Source organism: Bacillus rossius, chromosome 10 (genome assembly GCF_032445375.1).
Source record: "Bacillus rossius redtenbacheri isolate Brsri chromosome 10, Brsri_v3, whole genome shotgun sequence".
NCBI lineage: Eukaryota > Metazoa > Arthropoda > Insecta > Phasmatodea > Bacillidae > Bacillus > Bacillus rossius.
The window spans coordinates 11,350,884-11,377,708 of NC_086337.1; the positions used below are offsets into that span (position 1 = coordinate 11,350,884).

Genomic DNA, 26,825 nt, shown 5'->3' on the forward strand with positions numbered 1-26,825 from the left:
CAAGCTTTTATAACTTCAACACTGCTTTTTTTGAAGTTATTTTTGCAGCATTTTAACTACGAAGTAAAACATAATATATCTGCAGATAAGAAGAAGGAAAAAGAAAATAAGATGTACTGCTATTGGTTGTTTGGGAACAATCACAGTTTATCGGTGCATTTCACCTGTTTCCCTTACCTTTCCTTAATTTTTATTTGCATATTTTTTAATGGAATAACACTGTGTTATAATTACGAAACAGAACAGTCTCCTATCCAAAAAAAAAAAAATGCGGAAATTTTTGCCTTTGCTTTCTAACTAAAAAAATAGCTAATTATGTTGCTTAAAAAATTACAACACTTAATTGACAGGTCACACTTCGGAGCTGAAATTGGTCCATTCAACGCCTCCGGAGTTGGAAGGAGAATGGTGTATCGGAATAGCGGATTTGCAATGTATAACGCCATACCAAATATAGATGAAGGTAACTGCATGATTCGCTTCTTGAAAAGTAATGGGTCCGCTAAAGAAATACTGTTGGATCTTACGAAATATTGACGACATTGGAAATTACATCAAGGAAACGTTACCACAGGATGTAGAATTTCAACTGCGTGAAAACCCAAACACCCAAAAGAGCACTCTAACATGCAGTGAAAAAGTCGACTTTACGAAACCTGGGATCATAGGCACGATTCTGTAGTGTGGTTATATTGTTTGGTTTTGGATTCCATTCATCCAGCGTAAAAAAAAAAATACTCAAAAACATTCTTCGCTTCTGCATATTATAACAAAATTAATTTTTCCGTCTCAAAAACCCACATTTCCCTTCTTCCTCGCCCAGCAAAAAACACATTTCCACATAACTAATTTTTATGGCCCCTTTGATTCATCATTATCGTGATGAATGAAATTTTTTGCCAAGTTTCATTACGTTACAAGCTTTAGTGTGTAATGTCTCTCACGTAACTTTAATGACACTTTAATGGACTCAAACTGGGAATACGTGATGCCTCGCTTGGGAGCCTCCTAGCCCGAGCCTCTAGGGTTCTACCTCCTGATTCATTTAATTAATTTGAGATGGATGTCGAAGAAAGACTGCCTATTGTACCGTTACCATGGTGCAATTTCCGAAAAATGTTTACATAGTGTTTCATTTCATGGTCCATAGAACCAAAAACAATCATCTCAAATGTGTATATAATAACATATGCATGGACACGAAAATTGCCGTAATCTTGCACAAATCACTGCTAAATTTTTTAATAAAATATATTAATTGAAAATCTTTGTCCATTTCGTCAATAGGGAAAATCCGACCAAAGGGGTAGAAAATGGAGAAGGTTTTGAAAAACAGAAAAATGGTTTTAACTGTCTTAGTGTGACAAATATCACATCCGAACGAAGTTATTATATCTTGTTCTAGTAACACCAAAAACTTTTGTAAAAATTAATTTTAAAATGTCTAACCAATAAAGCAAGAGGTGGAAATAACAAGGAATGAAGGACAAAAAAATCATAACTATTTTATAGATATATTATAATTTATGGTAAAAATTCTTAAGATTATATATAACGTTTTGCCGAAACAACTTCTGATGAGATAACTATTCCTGCAAAAGTTTGAAAAAAACATGGGGTGAAGGGCGGAGGGGGGGGGGGCTGTGAAATAAATAATATTCCAATCTTCCTTTCACCGTACACTATCATATTCGTTCATACTGACTGCAAAACTTCTAAATATTATCTTACAATTTGGTCACAATTTAATTATTATACTTATTGTTAGTGCAAGGGATAAAACATAGTGTTTGAAAGTAATAAAAAAAATAATCATCACTCCTTAAGAAGCCACTTCAGTGTTTCAGGGGCACTACGCAACCCGCGTTAACCTCATAAGATTCAATGCTATTTTCATTCTGCTTATAACTTATTAACTAATATAGATTTCGAAATGATGCTTGCTTGATATGTAAGACAACGATGCTCTTATCAAAGCCCCTTTCTTCAAAAATGTGCATTAATTATGGTTCAAACCTAGACAATACACTTATGCCTATTAGTAAAGATTAGTATAAAACCATAATTTATGCACGTTTTTGAAGAAATGGGCTTTGATAAGAGCATCGTTGTCTTACATATCAAGCAAGCATCATTTCGAAATCTATATTAGTTAATTAGTTATAAGCAGAATGAAAATAGCATTGAATCTTATGATTTTAACGCGGGTTGCGTAGTGCCCCTGAAACACTGGAGTGGCCTCTTAATAGGCATAGCTAGTATTCAATGCTGGATGCTTTGAATTTAAAATATTCGAAATATTTTCGCTGCATGGAACATGTTCCAGAATATTCTAGAAGTTTCCAGAATGTTTTAGAAGAAATAGGTAGTTCGAAATGTATCTGCGTCTGCAGGCTGTGCGTTTGGAATTTTTATCTTTCAACGGTTATTTGAATTAAATGACGCTAGCGTGCAGACAGAGCCGATATGGTGCAGGTTCATTAAAAACAACTAAGTATACTATTTGTCAGATACGTAATAGATAGGATATCGCACATCTGTGTCGTGTGTGCATTTAGCTTGCGGCATATCAAGTGGTTGTTTGGCTAAGCTATCTTGGCTTTAGAGGGTTAGTCATGTAGCAGTGGTAGTGTTTGCTGATGTTTCGTTCTGCATTGCGGTAAGCATCCTCATGGTTGAGGGATCAACACTTAACACTGCGACGCGGCAAAATATAGCTTATCAGATAATGACCGAGAGGGTCTGCAGTCTATACTTTGTGTTTGTGTGGCTGTAGTTGCGTTACGATATCTACTCTGAGTAAAATAACACAGTTATAACGGGAATTCAAAATATTTATCATATGTTATTTAATAAATTGTATATAGAATTTTGAAATTGTGATGTTGGAGTAGATTGTTACTATTGTATTATGTTAATATGTTACTGTTATGGTTATTGTTGTGGTGTTACAGCTAAATAATAACTATTCAGGGAATTTTCTAATGATAAATATTAATCTAACTAAAGTGTTATGTCTACACATAACTTATCATTTCACATCAAAAGCAGAAGTTGTGTAGTTGGAGGAGATCTGTGTACTAGCACGTGTGAACCGGTACAGATCAGTGATAGACACTGTTACAACACAGAGAGTTTTAGGACATGCAATGTTGCATCGTGCGAAAATCCTTGGTCAGTGAATGACAGTGTACACACTGACAGTGATGTGCCTCGCGGACACATCGAACAATGACGAGGCGCCACTGCAGTAGCAGTTCCGACATTATCAGCGCCCAGTTCGATATTCCCACAGCGCTTCCTATCACCGGAGTGGAATATGGTAACACCCTCCGTCCTTCCATGTGGCCAACTTTCCCCAGACAATGCATTGCAGCTGACAGCCCAGTCTCAATTATTGGTACTACGAGGGCTCGCCAGAACTCCCTCGCCAATTGGGAATTAGGTATGGACACGACTAGACCTTACATTGTGACGCAGTACTGGGTGGTCCGCTACTTACTATCCTACAGCAGTAGCAGCCCTAAAGGTAGAATACTTCCACTATGTCTTGCGACATCTCTCAGTTCAACGATAGTCTGGACCCGTGGGTGCAGAGACGCCGAACATGCTGACGACGTCATGTTGTTGGGCTTCAGTGAAAAGAGAACTCGCAAAGTTTAGTTAAAAATTTATTGTTATTCGTTCTACTTACTTTAATTTCGTGTGATGTACAGCCCTTAATGTTTTTAGGTGGGGGGGGGGGGTAGTGGTTTAAGCTTTAGTTTAGCAGTAGGCCTTAACTGCTCTGGTTTTCTGGTTGTTTAATTGATTTCTAGGTTTGTTTTTGTTGTTTACTTAGTTTAGTATGTAGGCACAGGCTGGGCATACTTGACTGTGTTTAGCTAGGTGTTGTGTTTCCGTGGGCCACTGACCCCCTCCCTCTGACGGGAGTAGGGGCTAGGCCCCCTCGACCCACGGCTGGCTCGCGGTGTACCCGGGGCGGCTCAGTACTGCCAACTCCCAGGCCCTGGGGAGCTGCAGCCTCTGGTGCTAGGTGTTGATGCTGGCCACCCTGTAGAGGCCGGTGAGGCTGCAGACGCGCCAGCACCTCGTGGGCGTGTGGCCGGCACCCCGCCCCTCTGCCACCCCGGAGGACGACTAAGAGTCAGGGCACGCGGAGCTCTGGTGCGGCGAGTGAGGATAGTCTGGTACCTGTCGTGATCAGCCATCAATCGGCCCGCCTGGTTGCCGATCTGCAGCTCGCTGTGGCCCCTCATGGCCCCAGCACTCGCCATGGCCACAAGCAGGCTCTGGTCGTGCGCACTGGACCAGCTGTGCTGACTTGGCTCCACGTGCCACAGGCATATCCGCGCGAGGCAGCAGTAGTTGAGCTGCAGCTGTTTTACTTGTAAGGAGTCGTTGTCAGCGCACCGAAGCTCAGTGGGCTGGCAGGTACTCTTGGGGCAGGCTGCACGGCTGCACGGCTGTACAGACACTGGCTCGGGTGAGCTGCGGTCTCGGGCTCGTGCAGGCTCCTCGCTCAACGACAGTGCTGTGTCGACCGCCATGCTGTAGTGGAAGCCCTTTCTTGTTAGGCATTTTCCTGGTGCGAGTTGAGAACACGCCCCTACAGCTGGCGACAGGCGACATCACGCTCTATCCACTCCAATTTGAAACTGAGCAACGTAATCGCGATATTCTTTATCGGACTTTTTTTTTTCTTTATATTTGAGGATCTTCAATAGAGTGGAAATCTTACATTTTGATTTAAAAAGTCATTCTTTCACTACGCGATAGTTTTACAAGTGAAACTGTGATTCCCGTGATGAAGAGAAACCCGTAGCCTTCTATACACATTACGTCTGTATATTTTAAAAGTTTGGAAATCTCCACATCATTAAAGAAGGCGGAAGCGCAAGCCAAAACGCAAGAATTGGAACTTGGCTGATGCTCGTTTTGCGTTTTTGCATATTGCGTGATTTAAAAAAGTGGTTACACCCATCCCTCACTTAGCACGAACATTTCGTTCCTAAAAATGATCGTGTTATTCGAAATCGCGTATTCTGAAGCATTAGTTTCCATAAATAGCAAGACTAATTTATTTAATGTGTTACAAAATTGTGTAGGAAAATATATTTTACATAATATAAATGCGTTGAATAACAATCAACTATAAATATGTCACACCACTTATCTTTATATGCCTCCCATCGCACTTTGTATGACAAATACGACACCGCGTAATGTGAGATACGTGGTTATGTACTTTATCGTCAGTCGGCTGGCTGACTTGCCCGCCCGGGCGTGACCTTCAACTCACGTCGCGTACTTTTCCAGACCATCTTTTACTGACAGTGAAACCGATACTACTGTCCGGATGGTTACATTTGAATTTTTCAAAAATTAAAGTGCTTAATCACGTATCACCACCTGGTTCACACCAATCCTGTCAGGCCAATGATTATTTTTTATTGAAACATTCATTTAACAACCTTTTCCATGTGAATCATCTGTTCATTTCTGCTCCGGTATCTAATGTAAAATATATTCAAGCTAGTACAACCAACAGCATCAGACTTATATAAGCAGGGCCGGCGCGTCCATATAGGCGAACTAGGCAACCGCCTAGGGCGCGAACTAGGCAACCGCCTAGGGCGCCAAGTAGTTGGGGGCGGCGCAACACGACACATAACAGCTGATATAATATGTTTAACGATTATTGAAACTAGATGAAAATGGATTTTTTGTAACAGTTTGGAATGTTTATATTGATATAAGTAATTATTTAAAGTCCACGGTGACCTGTTTATGATTTGTAATAAGTAAAAAAGTAAAAAAAAAACACAAGCCTGCTTACATTTGATTGTTGACAAAATCTTAGGCTTACGTGATGTATTTTGAGGTGTCCGGCCGGGGGGGGGGGGGGGGGGCATTAAGGTTTTTCGCCTAGGGCGCCAATTTACCTTGCACCGGCCCTGTATATAAGAGTCCTTATTTCGTACGATTGTGCGCACAGTTGACTTACTTAAAACTAAAGCGCGACCAACATAAGTGTGGCCTTCATGACAATCTGCGCGCCGTAATACTTCTAGTTTAGTCTCAAATACTTGAACACGATGCGTTATGAGTGATCAAGCACGTACAGTTACCGGCAGCTGAATGGGCAGACGTTGCTTTTGTTTGAGTGAATTCCCTGCCACTGGCTGGACTGAGTTCACAGCCCGGTTTGTGGCCAGGCGACAACGGTACGGCACAGCGGCATACGCGCGGACGTAAAAAACATCTGGTCCTTTACACTCCATAGCCGCAATTTAACTTGCCGTAGCTGATGTCTACAACAACCGCTCGCCTATTTTTTTTTTTTTTGCCTGCCGTGATTTTGTGTTTACTGAAATTTGCAGACGTGCTATTCAAGTGTGGGGCAGTAAAGTTCACATTGCGCTAAATGAATCCGCGCAATCTGAAGACGTGCTAAGTGAGGTATAGGTGTATTTAAGTATCAGCTCGCGTCTAGCTTGTTATGCGTTCAGGCGTCTCTCAGCCCCGGCCTAACGAGCGGCGAGTGAAGAATGAGTCGCGGAGGATGTGCCTGTTGGGAAATGGCAAGTGCGCAGCTGCGGACTGCCTTGAAGAGTCACTGGCGGTGGGAAGAGGGAGGGGGAGGGGAAGAGCCAGCGACCAATGGCGTCGCGCGGTCATTCAGCGGGCCGCGACCTCGCGCGAATCGTTCCGCGCCTCATCGCTCGCACTCGGCGGTCAGCTGGTGGTGTTGCCTGACCGCTCCTCGCCTGCTCCTCTGCCTGGAGGGCCCTAGCCAGCCCGACTACAAGACAACACCCGGGCGCAGACTGGCTAGCCCTCGAGCCTCCACCACATCCCACCACAGCCCACCACAGCCGAGAGGCCAAACACAACACAAGCGTGCACACAGACACAAGCCAAGAGGTGATGGGCGGCACCCCGCGGGCCCCCTGGATCGATGCCACAGACAGGCACAGACAGGCACAGACAGGCAGGCGGACCGGGCGGCTCGCTACCGGCAGCTGATCTGAGCCGCGCGACGCGCACATGAACCAGTCGCAGCGAGGACTGCCTGGGGCGCGACTGCTACCTGCTTGCCGGCTGTTCAGCCCAACTCTGGTGGGAGTCACTTCGTGGCTATGAAGCGGAAACGTTTATACCTCTTTCGTTTTATGAACTGAGAAAATGTATCAAGGAGAGGCATGCTAAGTACAATATATTCACAACAATTCTCATTACCTGTTCGGGTTACAAGTACCTTAAGCCACGCATGTGAACAGCGCTCTGTGGACTTGCGGAGGTTGTTTCCCAACAGCAAGACATGGCTTTTGAGAGCTCGAAGGCTCGTTAGCACGAAGCGCTGAAACTGTACAATATTACGAAATTAAACTTTGTCATTAAAATTTATTTCGCGTACAAATTCCGTGTACCTATTCTTGAGGGATCCTTTCACAAACAACATTTTACAAACGAAATTATGTGTAGTGATATCTAAACACTTGGGGTTAAAACTATTTAAATCAGACTCCATCATAACATATAACATTGAATTTATGAATCGCTCTCGCCACCAACACATTCTGCATGGCGACTAGGTGCAAGAAAATAATGATTTACTACAATCTGTGCAAATTTATTAACGGGCTCAATGCTTAAATTTACAACAAGGCCTCATTTATTTCTTCAAAGTTATGTTTTAGACAATGTGGCAGAAACAAAATTGATATACAATTAAAAAAATTATTTGCAATATTTACTTCAAGGTATAGTTCGCTTCCCTTACTAATGTCGATGCTATTTTCTTTCACCACAAATTAGACTTCTCGTTGACGTGAAACCCCGCAACTGCTCGTGTCTGGAGCGACTCGTGCTCGCGATGTGCGCCGGAGCAGCGACCTAGCCACGCCCTCCTGGGCTTGGAGGCCCCGAGTGGCCCCGAGTGGCCCCGAGTGGCCCCGAGTGGCCCCGAGTGGCCCCGAGTGGCCCCGAGTGGCCCCGAGTGGCCCCGAGTGGCCCCGAGTGGCCCCCCAGAACCTGCCGGGCGGCTCGCCGGCGACCCACTTCGGCACAGCTGGTGCCGTCTCTGGTCGACACGGGGTCGTTACCACAACGCCGAAATACCATAACGCCGAATGTCAAAATTGACCACAACGCCGACAGCTAGAAAACCGCTGTGTACCACAACGTCGAAATAACAACTGAATGCATTTGTGTGTGTTTCTTAAATGTACCTTAACGCCGAAATACCACAATCAAACCTAACCTTACCTAACCTAATCTAACATAGCGTAAAATAACCTAAACTAACTAAACCTAGCCTAGCCTAGCCTAGCCTAGCCTAGCCTAGCCTAGCCTAGCCTAGCCTAGCCTAACCTAACATAACCTAGTCTAACATAACCTAGTCTAACCTAACCTAGTCTAACCTAACCTAACCTTTATGGCAGTCCTGCAATGACATTTTTCGGCGTTAGTGTATTTCGGCGTTGCGGTGCGGCCCCGTCGACACGTGCTCGCCGGCGACGTCCGCTTGTTGCGTCACGGCCTGCGAGTCTCGTCGTCCTGCTTGTGGCACCTCGTGCGTGTTCTAGCGTCGCTCAGTCCTGTGCCGATACCGAGCAGCCCGCTGACGGTCACTACGCCTGGCCTTATGCAAACATCTTGACGTCTCTCCTTACTCGGCGTCCGACCGATCCATGCCGACGTCCGCGTAAATCTCCCGATGCCACTTCCGCTTCCGTGTAAACCACGCTTTGTTAAGTTTGGTGCTGTCTCTCTCTCGCGCGGCTTGTCTCACTTCCGCCGCAACGCGTCGCAGCCAATCAGAACGTCGTATTAAAAAATGTCTCCATTGCAGATATTGGAGTGGCTGGTTGCATAACTCCTGGGCGTTCTGCTGATGCTACCTACGCTGGTTGCCTATTCATCAGGGCTGCTGCTCGTTCGCCAACAGGAGTCTGTAACCTGGCTACAGTGTGGTGGTTCTGGTCACACCACAACAGCGTGTTCAATTAACCTGTTTACCCCCTTTTCACCATCACACTGTAGATGTATATACACAATTACATCATTGTAAAAGTGCATGCTATTTTTAGAAATAGTTATGTAAATTGAGAACAAAAATTCTATTTACTAAATATTATTGGTTATATAGCACTAGTTCGACATGTCATGCATGAAAGTGGCACTGCCATTGCTGAAAAAAAAAAGATATGTTAGTGTGAACGATTATCGAGATGTTAAGTCTCTAGGCAGGCAAGAGTTAGACCATTGGCTAGGTACTCCGTTAGTTTATTCACACTACAGGAATGTAAAGTTTGATAATTAAAAACTGATCAAAGTGAAAATAGCTTGCAAATAAACTTTTACATTCTTAAACGTTTTTCAACAAGAGACAATGGTAAAACACCACCATGGGCGTAGCCAGGGGGGGTTTTAGGGGTTCAACCCCCCCCCCCTTTAGCACAAATCTTTTAATTAATTTCTTATTCATCACTCAAACAAATTTCATATTAAAATTAATAAAATGTTTACCATTACAATATTTAAATTTAAGTACCGAAAACTGCTAAAATAGCACTATTTTACACCTTAAAATCCAAATTTTCCCGTGGGGACCCCCGCTTTAATACGGGAGGGGGGGGGGCATGCTTCTTAACACCCCCCATACACAAATCCTGGCTACGCCACTGAACACCACCAACACATGTAAGTGTGAAATAAGGGAACTTCAGTGGAGACTGCACCACCTAGAGTTGCAGTAGCTCCTCCATGAGATCTATCGACCACAGGATAGAGACTGCACCACCTAAAGTTGCAGAAGCTACATAAGATCTACCGGCCACTCAGTGGAAATGCACCAACTAGAGTTACAGTAGCTCCATGAGATCTCCCGGGCACTCGGTGGAAACTGCACCACCTAGAGTTGTAGTAGGCCCCTACCTCCATGAAATATCCCGGCCACTCGATGGAGACAGTCCCGCTACAGCCGGCATGCTGTTGGCTGGCACACCTAGGGCGGTTATCCAACACGTTTGGCTAAGGAAGCGTATAAGCACTGCCTTATTCTGGATACAACCGTGACGTAAATGCGGGCCGTATTCCATAACATGTCCAAGCCGAATCCTAGTAAGGAAACCAATAGGCAACCATTTTGATAAACGGATCCCTACGCAAGGCTATAAACCATTTTCAACGTAATATAGATGACGTTTAGTAACCATCGATACAACTTTTACGGCTAAAATACGAGTACTAGAGATAGCAGCACCATCATACATAAATAGAAACGCATATTTGATTTTCTCAAGTACTTGTTTATTTGCGATTATATTATGTAATGTCCATTAGAGTGAACAAAATGTATTCCAGGATAGTTTCGCTATTACAAAGTTTAATTTGATACATCAAAATGTATGGTACGTTCCCTGATGATTACAAAAATGACTACATACGAGTTAATAGCACTAGAAGTGGGTCAGCCATCTGGACGCAATCACCTAAAGAGTTAGCTCTGCGCATGTGCGTGATTTGGGATGCAGCTCGACAACGAGTGACTAGCCATGTCCTATCGTGAACTAAAGAAAATAAAAATATTAGGGAACATATTCAACACCTCAACCCTTAGTTTTGTTTATTAGAATACCGGCCCTTGTGTTTACTCTCTGCGTGGACCTGGATGTGCCGCTAAATGCATGAGCAAGGTTCTGGAAAATGCTCTCCAGGGAAACCCCTGGAACCTGATCTCCAGGGCAACCTCTGGTACCTGCTTACGAATCTAGCCTTTGAAACTTGCTCTCCAGGGCAACCTCTGGTACCTGATCTCCAGGGAAACCTCTGGTACCTACTCTCCGGGGAAACCTCTGAAATTGCTCTCCAGGGAAACCACTGGAACCTTCTCCTCAAGGAAACCTTTGAAACCAGTTATAAATAGAATCCTTTGGAATTTTCTCCTCAAGGCAACCTCTGGAACCTGCTCTACAGGCAACCTCTGAAATCTGCCCTCCAGGGCAACCTCTGGATATTTCTCTCCAAGGCGACCTCTGGAACCTTTTCTCCAGGCAACCTACGGAACTTCCTATCCAGGGCAACCTCTCTAACTTGCTCTACAGGATAACCTCTGGAACCTGCTCTCCAGGGCAACCTCAGGAAACTAATCTCCATAACAACCTCTGTAACCTGCTCTCCAATAGCAACATCAGGAACCTGCTCTGCAGCAAACCTCTGGAACCTCCTCTCCAAGGCAACCTCTGGAACCTCCTCTCCAAGGCAACCTCTGGAACCTGCTCTCCAGGGTAATCTATTGAAACTGCTCTCCAGGGCAACCTCTGGAACATGCTCTACATGGCAAACTCTGGAACTCGCTCTCTTGGGAAACTCCAGGAAAACTGCTCTCCAGGGCAGCCTCTGGAAACTGCTCTCCAGGGCAACCTATAGAACCTGCTCTACGGGGTAACCTCTGGAACTTTCTCTCCAGGTCAACCTTTGGAACCTGCTCTCTATGGCAACCTCTGGAACCTGATCTACAGGGCAAACTCTGAAACCTGCTTACAGGGTAATCTCTGGAACCTGCTATCCAGGAAAACCACTGAAACCTGATCTCCAAGAGTAACCTCTGGTACCTGCTCTTCAGGGCAACCTCTGAAACCTGCTGTCCAGGGCAACCTCTTGAACTGGCTCACCAGTGCAACCTCTGGAACACTTTTGGCGCTGCCATGTGGGCTCTGACGGCATAGTGGGTTAAATAACCTGTTTCTTTGAAGTGAAATAACGGTATATGCGAGATAATACTCTGTCTTCAAATGAAGTTATAATGGAGAAATCTAGTCATGTAAAATAAAAATATAATTCTGTGTTATAAAATACAATTTGGGTTTTATTTTTTTCTACCAAATATATATAAGTACATTATTTATCTTAAATGAATCAAGTAAAAATTGTTTTGTAATAGTAGTGTGCGATGTGGACTCTCAGTAAGACTTCTACTGGTGGCTAAATATTAATTAATTAATGATTTTTCATTACATTCATTTGGAGCAGATACCTCACAAATTGGATTTCCTATTTAAATAGTTATCACAATTAAATTATTTAAGTTAATTATTTGAAAATTCGAATTTTTAAAGGCAAATAAAATTTCAATACGTTTCCTTAGATTGTAAACGTGCAATTCCTCTCCATTTTAAACGATGATTTCTTTAGTATAAGTTCTTATCCTAAAATCAAGAATTAGCGTTTTTTTTGTGGCATGTTTTATCGCGTGTAATGCGAGCTGGCAAATTTGCTCTCCTTGTTTACACCGAATGAGTGGAAATACATTGCGGGTTAATTGTGCGGGTTCTTGTCTCCCAGTTAATATTTGGTTCCAATGTTAATATTTGGCTACATAATTTAACTGATGAAGAGATGGCTTTAGTATTTAAGTAAGTTTTATAAATTATATAACTTTGTACCTGTACTTTACTTAACTACTAATTTTTATTTAATTATATTTTCATTTATTCATTTAAAAATGTTATAATTTATACGTTTTTTGTTTATGCATAATATTGAATTTTGATCAATTGCTCTTTTCTACTTTCATCTTTACATAAATAATGTAAATTTTCTTATATTATATTTTATATATTTATTTCTCAGTTATTATACATTTACAAATGTTTACAATCGTCAAAATACCGCATGTAATTTGAAGTGACTAACTTGATGTAGGCTTTTGGACATACGCCATTACTATGCTCATGTATGTCTGTAGAAAAAAACTACAAAAAACACAAATGACAAAAACACAAATTAAGCAAAAAAATTGCTGTTGTCAGGATATAAACACCACACAATACTCCACTACAGGAATATGGTCAACAAAGAAAAACAAAGAAAAATGGACTAACAAAATGAAAAAAAAAAAACACAAAAATGATGACAGCACAAAAATACCGAACCCAAAAAATTCAGCACAACAGTTGAAACGAGACAAAAACACAGCAAAACGAAAAGACTAAACAAACAGAATAGTTTTCCAAAAACAGAAGAGAACGAAAAACCCCCACAAATGATGACAGCACAAAAATATTGAACCCAAAAAATTCACCACAACAGTCAAAACGAGACATAAACACGACAAAACGAAAAGGCGAAACAAACACAACAGTTTTCTAAAACATAAACAAACAACGTTTCGGGAACTGCTATCTGCTCCCGTCCTCAGACAGAGACGCACATGGTACGGAAACACAGGTGCGACTGAGTAGGGGCTCCGCCGCCGTTTCCTCATATGCTCGGCCGGGAGCGTGTAACAGCGATACCAGGAACTATTATGTTCCCATAACTCGCTATGTGGTTGCCAATATAAATATTGCGACCCCGTCACTTTGTTCGAATCATTGGAAATGACGGCGGGGCGCGAAGCGTGCGATTTTAAGATTAAAGGTGGCTCACGGTCCAGAAAGTAGTAAAATAGCTATCGCATGTTGCTTGGCTCTATTTTTAATATTGTAGATGTCAGGCGGGGGGAGGTTACCCTTTCCCCTCAGTTAGTTGGCTAACTGATGCATGAAAGTGTCGTGATGTCTGTATTTAGAGGCGTGTATAGTGTTGCGCAAAAGTGGCCTAATTAATCTCGTTGTTTGAGTGTAGCTCCAAGGCCGCTCGCGACAGTCAGACTTACAACAGGGTGTGCCATCATTCAGGCACACCAAGCCTAGACCCGGCCAGTCGCACTCGGAGGCATATCATCGTGTAAGTTTTCCGATGTAGGAGAGAACGCAGGTTGAATTAGTGTCACTAGAATTTAACTTTAGGTTTGCAATTCAAAATCCCATGCCTTCCGAAACGCAGCCGGCACTGGGGGTGAAGCTTTCCAGGCGGGTCGCGCCCTTCAGACATAGGGGCGACTGAGTAGGGGCTGGAAAAATGAGGGTATTTATCAGAGAATGGACTACATCTTGCTCAGCCAATGGCAGACAAGCTGACACCCCATTGGCTGTGCACCATGGAGTTATATCGGATTGGTTATGGGCTACAGGGATGCTTCTCTCTCTTAATCAAAGGGATCCACATAGGTCCTCCCCTAACCTGGACCCTCCCCTACACACTTAGAATAATTTAGGCTAGGAAAAAAAATTATTTTTGAATTCAATGCTATGCTGGCTGAAAATATTTTTATTGCTAATAATGAAGGCTGATTCTTTGATTTTCCTTTTTATTTTATCGGGTTCCTGTATGAGTGGTGTGGAGTCTTCCCAGAAAATTTTGTGGCTGTTTTCCCATGTATGTTCAGCAAGTTTGGATTTTTTAGGGTCTCACCCTTCTTGCAGTTGTTTTTGTGTTTTTTGATTTGGCTCTGCCAGTTTCACCTACGTAAATGTGGCCACATTCACAGGGGATCTGATACACACAGTTGTGGGTTTGTAATTTTTATGTGGCTGGTTTCACCTTGGTAACAATACTTTTAATAGTAGATTTAGAACGGAATGCTGTTTTAAGTCCATATTTGTTTCCCAGGCGTCTTATTTTTTTCTGAAAGCCCTTGAACATACGGAATGACTAGGGTACCTGCCGGTTTCTCGGTTTCTGTGGATTTGAGTGTTTTGTTGTATTTCATATGCTGTTTGATGGTGTTGACAGGGTAAACATTGGCTATGAGTTCCTTTTTTATATGATTATGTTCAACCGCAATAGGTTTCTCATCAGAACAAATAATCTCAGCTCGGTTGGTTAGTGTGTGAATTATGCCAGTTTTTGTTGTTTTGGGATGGTTGGATGCAAAATTAAGGTATTGGCCTGTGTGCGTAGGTTTCCTGTATACTTTAGTTTCCAGACTGTTGTTTTTTCTGCTGACTAGTACATACAGGAAAGGAATTCTACCATTGGTTTATTTTTCATAGGTGAACTTTATTGATGGCCTCAGAGAGTTAAGGCGGTTCACAAATTCCTCCAAAGTTTCAAGTCCATGTTGCCAGACAGTGAAGGTGTCGTCTACATAACGGAGCCAGATTTTAGGAGGGCTATTACTTTTGCTAATTGCTTCTTGCTCAAAGTTTTCCATAAATATATTGGCCATAAATGGTGAAAGAGAAGAGCCCATTGCCATGACATCGGTCTGTTTGTAGAAAATATCCTTGAACTGGAAATATGTCGTGGTGACACAGAGGGTAATCATTTCCATGATGAATGGGATTGGTATTATAGTTCTGTCCTTTAGAGTTGGATCAGCCTACAATTTGGCCTTGACAATGCTGAGTTTTTCGGCTACTGGCACATTAGTGAAGAGGCTTTGGACATCAAAACTCACCAGGGTATCATTGTTTTCTATTTTCAGTGTTTTTACTATAGAAATAAAATGATTGGAATCTTTGACAAAAGTATCTGTCTGTCCTGCTAGTGGTTCAACAATTTTCAGGAGATATTTTGATAGTTTCTGGCATGGGGAATTACAACAACTGATGATCGGCGCAGAGGCATGTCGGGTTTATGAATTTTTGGAAGACCGTATATGTGGGGTGCTTTACTGCTGTGTGGAGTAAGTTCTGATCTAGTTTTTTCTGGGATGTGATTCTGATGTTTTTTTTTAGAGTTTGGTACACTTTTCTTTCAATGCTGGCTGTGGGGTCTTTTACCAGTTTTGTACATTGATCAGTGGTGATCAAATCAGTAATTTTTTGGTCATAGTCTGCTTTGTCAAGTATGACTGTAGCACGACCCTTATCAGCTGGGAGGATTACAATGGTATGGTCGGATTTCAGAGTTTTGATGGCCTTGAGTTCATCAGGCGGCAGATTTGGTTTAGGCGGACCAGCTGAGGTGATTGCTGTACGCACATTCCAACGAAATTCATCTTTTTTGGCGGCAGGAAGTTTGTATATTGCGCTCTCAACTGATGAAACTATGTCAAGTGCAGGAATGTGTCGTGGAGCAATGCTGAAATTGAGGCCTTTTTGTAGAACATTTTCCTCGCTATCGGACAGCTTTCTTGAAGATGAATTAACGACAGTGTTAATTTTCTGTGTTGTGGGGTGTGTTTTTGTATTCACCATACTCGTCAGTTTAGCTAATTTATCTTTTTGCTTCTCTTTGCACTGTAGACACTTCTTTTGGACAAGATTCGTGATGGACTGATAAATTCAATTGAAATCTTTAGTATTAAGGATGGATTAATTTCAAGCTGTAGTGCCGAAATTTAATTGTTCAAATGTGATTTTTGACATTGATATGCGGCAATTCTTTCACTCAGTAGCTTTTGGCTTTTGGCTGGCTTTCCGGGTTATTTGTTGAGCCTGTTTGCTGTTGACCGGGGAATTGACTGTGAGTCCCCTAGGAATGACTCCCTTACTGCGACATTTACAGAGAAAAGTCAAGTTATTGGAACATTGTGATAGATCAATCATTTTCTTTTCCAACTTCCTCAGAGAAATATGCAGACCGGGTCCATACCGATCATTGATATTATATTTGAAAGATTTGTGCAATGGGAGTGCATGACTTAATGTAGGCTTTTGGACATACGCCATTGCTATGCTCATGTATGTCTGTAGAAGAAAACTACAAAAAACACAAATGACAAAAACACAAATTAAGCAAAAAATTGCTGTTGTCAGGATATAAACACCACACATTACTCCACTACAGTAATATGGTCAACAAACAAAGAAAAACAAAGAAAATGGACTAACAAAAACGAAAAAAAAACACAAATTATGACAGTGACTAGATTCTCTCACATACAAGCTTGCTTTCGTGAGTGCTAAATTTCCTGGTTAATTAAGTGAATATTGTTAACAAAGTGTAAAAAATTGGAAATAAATTATTATTATTATAATAAAAGTTCCAGGCTAGACTCCACAGCTCTGCGCACACTCGGGTGTTATTGGCAACTGATTGCGAAGCGATACTTGGTTGGTTGAGAGTTGCTCGTGGGCTTGGAGTCCGCTGGGTGAACTCGGGCCAGTCGCACGAGCGAAACAGTTCTTCAGTGGGCAGGGTCGCCCCGTGACGACTCTGCAGCCTCCTCCTGGGAACAGGATTACGGAAGCACCGCAGGGCAAGGCCTCGAAGAAGCCGGCCGGGTGCTCCTGGGGTCAGCAGGGCAGGCGTCGACCCTGCGAGGGGAGCGAGTAGACGTCACACCCGCGTTACTCGTAGCGCCGCATACCCTGCCGAGCTGAGCCATGCCAGCGGCCTATATCCTGGCGGCATGTGTTAGATGTCAACTGTTTTTATTTTTACCGTTTGGTGACATATATTTCCCACCCTGATTACATTTAATTTGCCGAAGGGTTTGTGATATTGTTACAATTCATTTGGATATAGAACGAAAAAAAAAATTCTTCGAGTTTTTACGTTCAAAAAAATTCACTACCAATATCTACCTCGGCGGCATTAGACACTATGTACACTTTTGGGCAAAATGCACTTTTAACCATCATCTTGACCACAGTTTGATGTTCTCATTAGTGGCGTAAAACACTAACACCCACAGTTTGTCAAAAATTAACATATTTTGGGTGGAAAATAGTTGAGCGAATAATTGAGGTACTATTTAAATTTTTTCAACAGCTGTCATGAATAACATGGTTTATGTGACATAGTGTATTATGCCCCCGAGTTACACAGTATATTACTAGTCAAATTAAGTGAGAATTAACAAGAAATTAAAATAAAATAGTACCGGATATTCTCGCAAACATATTCAAGATGCCTGGTTACATTATTTTCCCAGTTATTCGTGTTGTCTTAAGCAATTATTAAGTCATAACGCTGGGAAATGTATCACCCAGTTGCTCCTGAAGATCCACCCACCAATGTTTACCAAACATGTTGTGCAAATGCAGTAACCAGCTGGAAAGCATTTTACATACGTTAAGTATAGTGAAGTAATGTTTTGTGGAGACATTTTAACTGTCCCGGCCTGATGTCGGACTATGCCTTGTCCGCCCAGGAGACAGTGTGTCTCGCCAGTGCGCGCCTGTGAGGAGATGGATCACGTCTTTGATTCGTGAGCAGCAATGTGTGCGGATGCATCACGTCGCGCGAGAGAAGGCACGAGTCACGTCTAGAGGAGCTCATGATTGAACCAGGAATGAGTTGCAGACTGCATGTTTCTCTCTCACGTATGGAGTGTAGAGTCCGGTCCCATACTTTCAGCAAGCTTGTCATGTGTCAATAGTTGTTATCTTGAATGCAGCTTGTTGCTATTTCAAGCTTGGGTAAAGCTTGCTATCTGGGGTTGGAACCAGCCGCCCCAGCGCCACCACGCGCCACTCAGCTGAACCACTCTTGAACTCTTGAACTGATTGGTCCACGACAGAGGGTGAGGTACTAACAGAAAGATGCTATTTAAATAGTTTTCAGTCCGTAACAATGTTTTGTCGTTAAGTTTTAAAATTTTGGTTCCGTTAAAGCATATTTTATTATTTATTAAAATGCCAAAGTTAATAATGACATGCTATTTAAAAAAAAATGTTTTCCTTTGAATTAATTTATGGTTAGTATTGGTTTCATATTTGGAACTGATTTCAACTGTAATAATACTCTCAATAGCTAATGTGTTATTTATGAGGTCTTCGGAAATCTACTGAGAATTTATCTCTGCCTTAGTAATTCTTAATGTTTCCCATTCAATATTAAACATTATATATATATATATATATATATATATATATATATATATAATGGCATAAAAACAGTTCGGTTGCCAACGCTTCTCCTTAATATATTTTTAATTGATCGTCAAAATGTTTACTTTCTTAAGGCAATAAAACTAATTTGTTCTACGTTTAAACCATGTGATGATAAGGAGCCATTCCGTAAAGATACAGATAACACAAACACGCTGAAAGTTATTGAACCAAAAACGTTTTCTTAAGGTTTATCTAGAAAAATATTATCGCAAAAACTTAAAAATCAGTAGCTCCCCCTCCCCCAACCATTTCTCGACACCCCTAATCAAGAAAGAAGTTATACAATGTATTCTTTTTAATGTTTTTACTCACTCCTTATACTGCTGTTTCTTCTGATGTATTTTCGGAACGTTATAACATGTAGGGGCGTACATTTCTTAGCTTGAATATTCTATCTCAGAATGTTATCAACCAGTATGGGTACGGAGTTCAGAGTTCTCTAGGAAATTTCTGGTTGACTTTGGTCGTGTTTCCTCAACAAGCAACCACTTATTATTTATTGAATATTGATTATATTATTATTGATTGATAATTAATTAACAGTTTTAACATAAACATGACTACTTAATTTATAAATCCTAACAAGTTAATAAATAGAAATGGTTTTTCTTAAAACTCGAGCTGGATGAATATTATATTAATGATTAAATTTGGAATTATGACGTACTTGATTTCTATATTTTTTCCCAGTTAACATTTCCGTACTGTCTCAACAGGTACTATTTGTAACCACTTGGAAATATCAACCGTGGTATTAAATTGTTAGTTAAAGAAATGTGTAAAGATGTACTAATCACTTACTTCGGGCTGGCTCAGTCAGCCTTAGGGGTTTCAGTGAAAACCTAGTAATCCTTAATTCTTTGCGTGACACGAAAAAGTCTTTGTTTCGGTACTTATTTTGTCTCGTTGAAAGATCTGTGAAACTACACGTGACAGCTTGGTTCGGCACAAACACACACGTCGTCGTGCGCCGACTCCTACAACACTCCTCGCGCGAGTCCTGCGCCTCCAGTGCGGATCAGCCCTCTCGAGCACTCGTGGCTGGGCTCTTCTTGGCCCGCCCTCCCCTGCTGCTTCCCTTGCTTCTGAACGGCACACTGTCACACGCGCACGGTGTCCTGCAGAGAGTGGGTGTTGTAGTCTGCCTTCAGCCACCACGGCCGCGCTTCGCACCCGCTGCCTTGCGTCTGAACGGCAGACACCTCGCCTCCCATCGGGCGATACGATCGGAGGGCTACGATAAAATACTCTTACGAGTGCGGAAAACGGGTTCGTAAGGTTAGCCTAATTAATTGTAAACACTCTTATTTGCTACTGATATTCACATTACCAATTAAATCACCAGCACTTAATGTCTGTTGTAAAATCACTAAGTATCTGTCCAGTCCACAGTACGCACTCCTCACTGGAGCTGGGCTCGACAGTGGTTCGCCCCTCGCCTCGCACCAGGGTCGCACTCGCACGGGCCCGTCGCTCCGCCCCTCTCTCTGTACTCGCACTTCACTCAACTCGCCTGTCGGGACTCCCGCGGCGGCCGGCCCCACTCTTCCACCCGCGGGCCGTCTCCCTGGGACTCGCTCGAGTGATTGTGACGTGCCGCGTCATCCCGGGCCGACCCGACCTCCGAAGTATCCAGAACAGCGGCGCTTCGTTCACGCCATTCCTCGCGCCGGCCTCTTCCCACGCCGCTCAGGGATGGATGGCAGCGCCGAGGAAGGAGAGTGCGTTGGCAAGGGCCGCTCTCATCACCGAAGGTATGCGCGCGTGACGTCAGTGGCCGTGAGGGGCCGCTGGCCTGGCTGAGTGACCAGCAGGCACCTGGCTCGCACCGCGGCCCTGGTTACAGCAGGCTTTGTAACAATACGATCGCAGCGATAAAAAGAGGAAGCGATTTGAGGGATTTTATTGGATACTATTAAAGGGATACACGGTAATAATAATTATATAAGTTACAAAAAGTTTTTTTTGTAAAGTAAAATTGTTACAAAGTTACAAAAATATTTTTTGTGAACCTATGTCTTCTATACAATATTAAATGAAATATAACTTTAGTATTAACGTTATATTTGTTTTTATTGATACATAAATACGTAGTGCCCATGCCATGGTCAATGGACTCGGGAACTTCCGGCTACTGCCGGATAACACTTACTGTTAAATACGATACATAGCATTGTATTCCAATTTGCTGTGCTAATCGCCAGCCAGACCCAGCTGCAACTGTATGGCAAACTGAATGATATAAATAAATAATGAGAGAAAAAGGCAGCTGATTGGAATGACGTCACGACGGTCACTCCTCTGTGACCTTTGACCTACAGACTTCACCAGCTAGTGGTGGGCTGGACAGTTGATTTCGAATAATATGTTCCTTTGTTCCATGTCCTGAGTGATGAAAACTAATGAAACCATACAAACACCTTTGTAGAAATGTAGCAATTTATTTATATTTCCCCCAATAGTAATCTGTGGGATTTACAGTATTTTTCTTGTACTTTTACAAGAACATTTTTGGCAACTGGTTTAAAAAAAAAAAAAAAAAAAAAAAAAAACATTTTTGTAACGTTACATTATTTTGTACTCTGTGTGATGATATAATCAATGCATGTAGATTGTTTCTAAGTAGCGTTTGTGTAATCATTAGTAATTCGGAGATCCTATCCTGGTCCTGTAGTACCTACGTCTTCTTTACGAAGTTTTCAGCTTTCCTTTTGGTACGTCTCTATTGTTCGTACCCTAGGGAGGGTTAAATATTTGAACATTTTGGAAAATGAAGGTTGTATTTGTCGTACCACCATCAAAAATTAACGTGTCAAAATACTTAATTCGTCAAAAAAATTGAAACTTTACAAAAAAAAAAATTTTCTTTGTAATGTCATATGGATTTTTGCTAATTAATGTGTCTGTAATCATTAGTAGTTCAGTAGTCTCTTATGTTGCTAATATGTCCTATATAAGCATAAATCATGTTGTGTATGGTCATTTTGGGGTTATTTGTTAGAATATGTTTGGTGGATATTCATAATTTTTTTATGTAATGGTGGTCCTGTAATTTGAAGATTTATAGTCTAAATATTCGCAATAAACCTTATAAAATTCGTTAAGCATATCAGGTTCTGTCCATACTTAAGTTTTAGGATCCTCGGATACTCTTCCTATTTGTTCGACATTGGTCATGTCTTGTTTGAAAGCTATGCCAAGTGTGTTAGGCCTATATGCTTGCTGTTAATACTGTAGTAGTCATTAGGTCACCGAATATAGCCTCCGCGGTAGACGTTACGTCAGTTACATATTTAATCTGTCGGAGAGATTTCTTGCATAGAGCTATTAATTGTTCGTAATTATGATGATTAGTATGCTCGTTGAAAAGTAATAGGAAAAAATGAATTTTAATAATTATTTTTAAGTTTAGATTTTTTTTCTCCATGACAAAGGATCTAACCAAGGACAAATCAATATTAATAGGTATTTTTATGAATAATTTTTGGAATTCGTTTCAAAATTTTTTGTTTATAGTTACTTATTTTCAAGATGCCGGCCAATATGGTGGGCGCTAAGATAACTGACGATTTGGTGATTGATTTTACTCCACTCTAGAGGGTAAAGAATAAACCAATATGGCGGTAGCGCAATATATCAGGGGAAAAACTCAAGATAGATTCCGTTTCTTCACACTAGTTGGAGTAATATATACCTTAGTCGAAGTAGTGGGGGTCAGTATGCTTGTAGACACCTTGAAGGAAGGATTGCTTATATTTGTCCTCGCTGAGTTCAAACTAAGTATATCGGACTCAATGATTTAAGAGCTTTTTTATTAAAATCTTGTTAATATTTTAAGTAACTGATTTTTATAAAAAATATTTGTAAAATTTTGCCGAATATTATTATTGATAAATACAAATTTTTTAAGATGGGGGCTTCGATGGCAGTCATCTCACTTCCCATGATGGCAGAACGTTCCTGGACCCCAATATGGCAGAACATTTTATAATCCAAGATGGCAGAAATCAAATTGGCAGGATGTCGTAGAATCCAAGATGTCGGCCAGGGTCAAGGTCATACAAGTTGACGGCGGATCAAGGTCACTGTGAAGGTTGTCCAAGATGGCAGCCGTAACATCACAATCCAAGAAGGTGGTCGGTCCACGGCTCCACACCCAGCCTCCAGCCTCAGGATATACTAGTATATACTGATGTGATAACTCGGACTAAAGTACCAATTTAATATCATGTTTGTGTAAAAGCCATCGGTTCTCAGAATATGTATATTAAGGGGTTTTAAATTTTTCTAATATTATATATATATTGTGGCCAACCCCCCTTATACCGGGGTAGTTGATCACGTCCGCACCCGCCACGCCAGTCCCGTATACGCGTCTCCACTGACATATTGATAACGAAAGTGTAGTAAAATTAACTTAAATAGACGCGCATGGACTGGCTTAAAATTTGACCAGTCCGCAAAAGCAATCATTAAAGTACTAAATTGACCGACAGCCCTGCTAAACTTATTGTGATAGTTAACATATATATAATGAATTACCAGAAATAAAATGACCCGCATTAAGTACGGTAAAAAAGGAAAACAACCTATAAATCCAATTCGTGATACCATTTCAATTGCTATAATTACATTTAATGTACCTTGATGACATTCGCATACAAACACTCTTACACTATACTTAAAATAAACCAAAGTCCCATAAAGTCTATTACGGAGGAGGGGAGGGTGAAAAAACGAAATAGTGACATCTAGATAGTTCTACCAGTAATTTCCATCGCCGCACTCTGTTTTAAACACATTGCCCGCAAGTCAAACCAGCGGAGTCAAAAGTTACAAATCCAGTTCTTGCACTTACTTGTTCTAGAGGCATACCTCTGTAGTCGGTGTGCGCCGGGGTCGGATGTAAACCCCGCTCACCTTGTAGCGCCTGTATGCATCGCGCTACATTGATGACCAGTGCACTAGGCCCACGATATCGCATTTTCATACACCACGCCTGGTGTTACTTCGCCGAGGGTGTATGGCATTACCGTCATCACGTAATCACGTAACGTCGCACTCGTAGCTCATCGCTGAAAAGCCAATTCTCGTCTCTGCCGGATAGTTCCGCGGCCCGCGCTCAACACATACATTCTGTCCGAACGTCAAAAACAGCTGGCCGGCGCCTCCCCTCTCTCGTCAGGTGACGTCACCCCCCCCCCCTCCTGTCCTGCCACCCCTGACTCCGCTCGATCGTTCTGGTTAAATCTAGCGGTTTCCACTACCGAATAAGAATAATAAACGTACAACAAAACAACAAATAAATAATTTACATACACCATTAACTAATATAATACTATAAATAATATTATAAAACAATTTACTGATCTTAAAACAACCTTTACGCACCATAAAAGTTATAATAAAAATCAAGACGACTGAGGCCGCCACAAATGGCCTCAACCACCCCGACAAAAAAAAAATAAAATTATAATACCCCTTTGAGTTATCTAACTATTAGGTCCGCGTAAAGTAAGTAACACTAAAAGCAACACGTAGAAGACGAAGTAAGAAAAACTCAAAAGAGCTGCGAAAGAGAAAAACACAAAACTAAGACACAGAAAGCAAACTCGAAATAGCACCAAACACTAACTATAAAGCGCGACCCATAGCTAAACTCCCCAAAGGTTTTACAAAAAAAAAAAGGTAAACTAAACAAAAATAATTTAATACTGGATGTAAATTTAACCATTTAAAAAAGGTACAGCGACCATTGAAACTTTCTTTTCAAACCAATTTTCCACAAATGGCTATAGGTAACTCACATAAACGTCTAATACATACTAAATTTATTGGAGTCCAAAAATCCAGCTACCTGCCAAAATCACGGCAAACATTACAATATGTAAATATAAAAGACTCGCTAAAACACTTTCAAAAATCACGAAGTATATTCTTACAATCATAAATTAAATATAGATATGAAAGTATATAAATTTACTGACTTAATAACATCACAACTCTTTTATATCAATTGGAAACCAAATTACATTCGGACTACCCCCGACAATAGGGCTTCAACTGCGAAAGGTGAGCTTTTTTCACGCGAAAATGGTTCCCACATTCTTCTAACAAAACGGTAACGGGCCCCAAAAATTTCTTAATTACATAAGGACCCCCAAAGGCATACATCAATTTCGCCGTCTTATGCTTTCCTTTATCGCTGAGATGGTGCTCCCTACACAAAACTTCCTGGTTTACAGTAAACGGGTTCGGCAACCGCCCTTTATTATACTGACCCCTAACTACTTCCTTACTCTTTTCCAAATTCATGGCGGCATCTACCCACACTTCTTCCAACTTACGTGGGCTATGAATTAACAAATTCTCTGGTGAAATGCCCCACACATTTAATAGGGGATGGCAGATGTCTCGCCCCAAGAATATTAACGCTGGCGTAAATCCAGTAGCCCCATGCTTGGTCATATTAATAGCCATATTTAAAAAAATTAAAGGCTCATCCCATTTTTGATGGTCTTTCTCACTAAAGATGGTCATTGCTATTTTCACATTTTTATTTACCCTTTCAACAAGATTTGGGTTCGGATAATAAGGACTCGTTTTAATGTGTTTAATACCCCAATTAAGACACATGCTTTGAAACAGCTGACTACAAAAATAACTGGCGTTATCCGTTACAACCTGTTCGGGCCCACCAAACAAACTCCACACCTTCTCCACAAGGGCTTTTATAATCTGGCTACTTTTCATATCCCTCAACGGCAAAAATACGCAATATTTACTAAAACCATCAACCAAAATTAACAAACAACTATTCCCTTTCGTTGACCTAGGTAATGGACCGAAAACATCTAAAAATACCCTCTGCCAGGGGCGCGTAATACTTTCTAAACTATGGTACCCAACTTTACTATTTTGAGGTTGTTTCGCCAACTGGCATGAGACACATCCTTTAACGTATTTCCTTACGTCCTCTTTAATGGTAGGCCAATAAAAATTATCAGAAATTTTGTCTAAGGTTTTGTCGACGCCGTTGTTAGCTCCAACTTGTGAGTCATGAAAATAACGCATCAACATATTGACCAACGCTCGTGGCACATACAACCTCCTCTTTCCCCCTTTACTGTAGTGCAGTTTTTCATTGTGAATCTCAAAATTTTTGTATTGGGGGAGTTGAATATTTTCCCGGATTTTTCTTACCTCCTCATCTTTATCTTGCCATTCCTTTAAATCAACAAAACCCTCTGGGAAATTTCCTAATACATTACAAACATCAAAATTCCCCTCACTCTCGTCGTCTGACCTTTCACCTACTTCTTCAATCTCTTCGGCATTATACATACGCGATAGCGCATCCACTACCACATTCTCCGATCCTTTGACATGCTTAATTTTAAAATTAAATCTACTTAAGCGCATTACCCACCTTCCAATCTTACCCAACTGACGGGGGTGGGTAAACAGCCACGTCAATGCCTGATTGTCGGTGCACAAATCAAACTCTGCGTGCTCTAAAAACGTCTCTAATCTTTCCAAGGCATAAATACAGGCCAGCGCCTCCTTTTCATATACGCTGTACTTCTGTTCATGTTGATTTAGGGTACGACTGATGTACATTATAGGTTGCATTCCCAGGGGGCCTTCCTGCAATAATACTCCTCCCAAAGCCAAACTCGAGGCATCAACCTGCACCACAAACCTCTTTTCAAAATCGGGCAAGGATAAAACAGGCGGGCTTGAAATTGCTATTTTGAGTGCTTCAAACGCCTTTTCTTGTTCCTCCCCCCACTCAAAGGATATCCCTTTCTTTTTAAGGTTATTTAAGGGGGCACAAAGTTCCGAATAATTCGGGATGAACCGGCTAAAAAACCCAATCATCCCCAAAAATCTCATAACCCCTTTAACATTTTTTGGAGGAGGATAACTGACAATAGGTGAGATTTTCAAAGGATCCATCACTAATTTACCCTCACCAATAATGAAACCTAAAAAATGTATTTGCCGCTTTGCCCAACAAATTTTTTCAGGATTTAGGGTAAACCCTGCCTCTCTCAATTTACCTAACACTATACGTAAATGCTCAATGTGCTCCTCCAAACTATTTGAATACACACAAATATCATCCAAAAAATTAAGAGCAAACTT

The 26,825-nt window shown here is 41.5% G+C and overlaps 1 protein-coding gene across 2 annotated transcripts in view; it reads left to right on the top strand.

The window, feature by feature from the left end:
* The window catches only part of LOC134535781 (uncharacterized protein ZK1073.1), a 328,050-nt gene that overhangs the window by 16,530 nt on the left and 284,695 nt on the right, over positions 1-26,825 (top strand). The gene's annotated exons all lie outside the window — the stretch shown is intronic.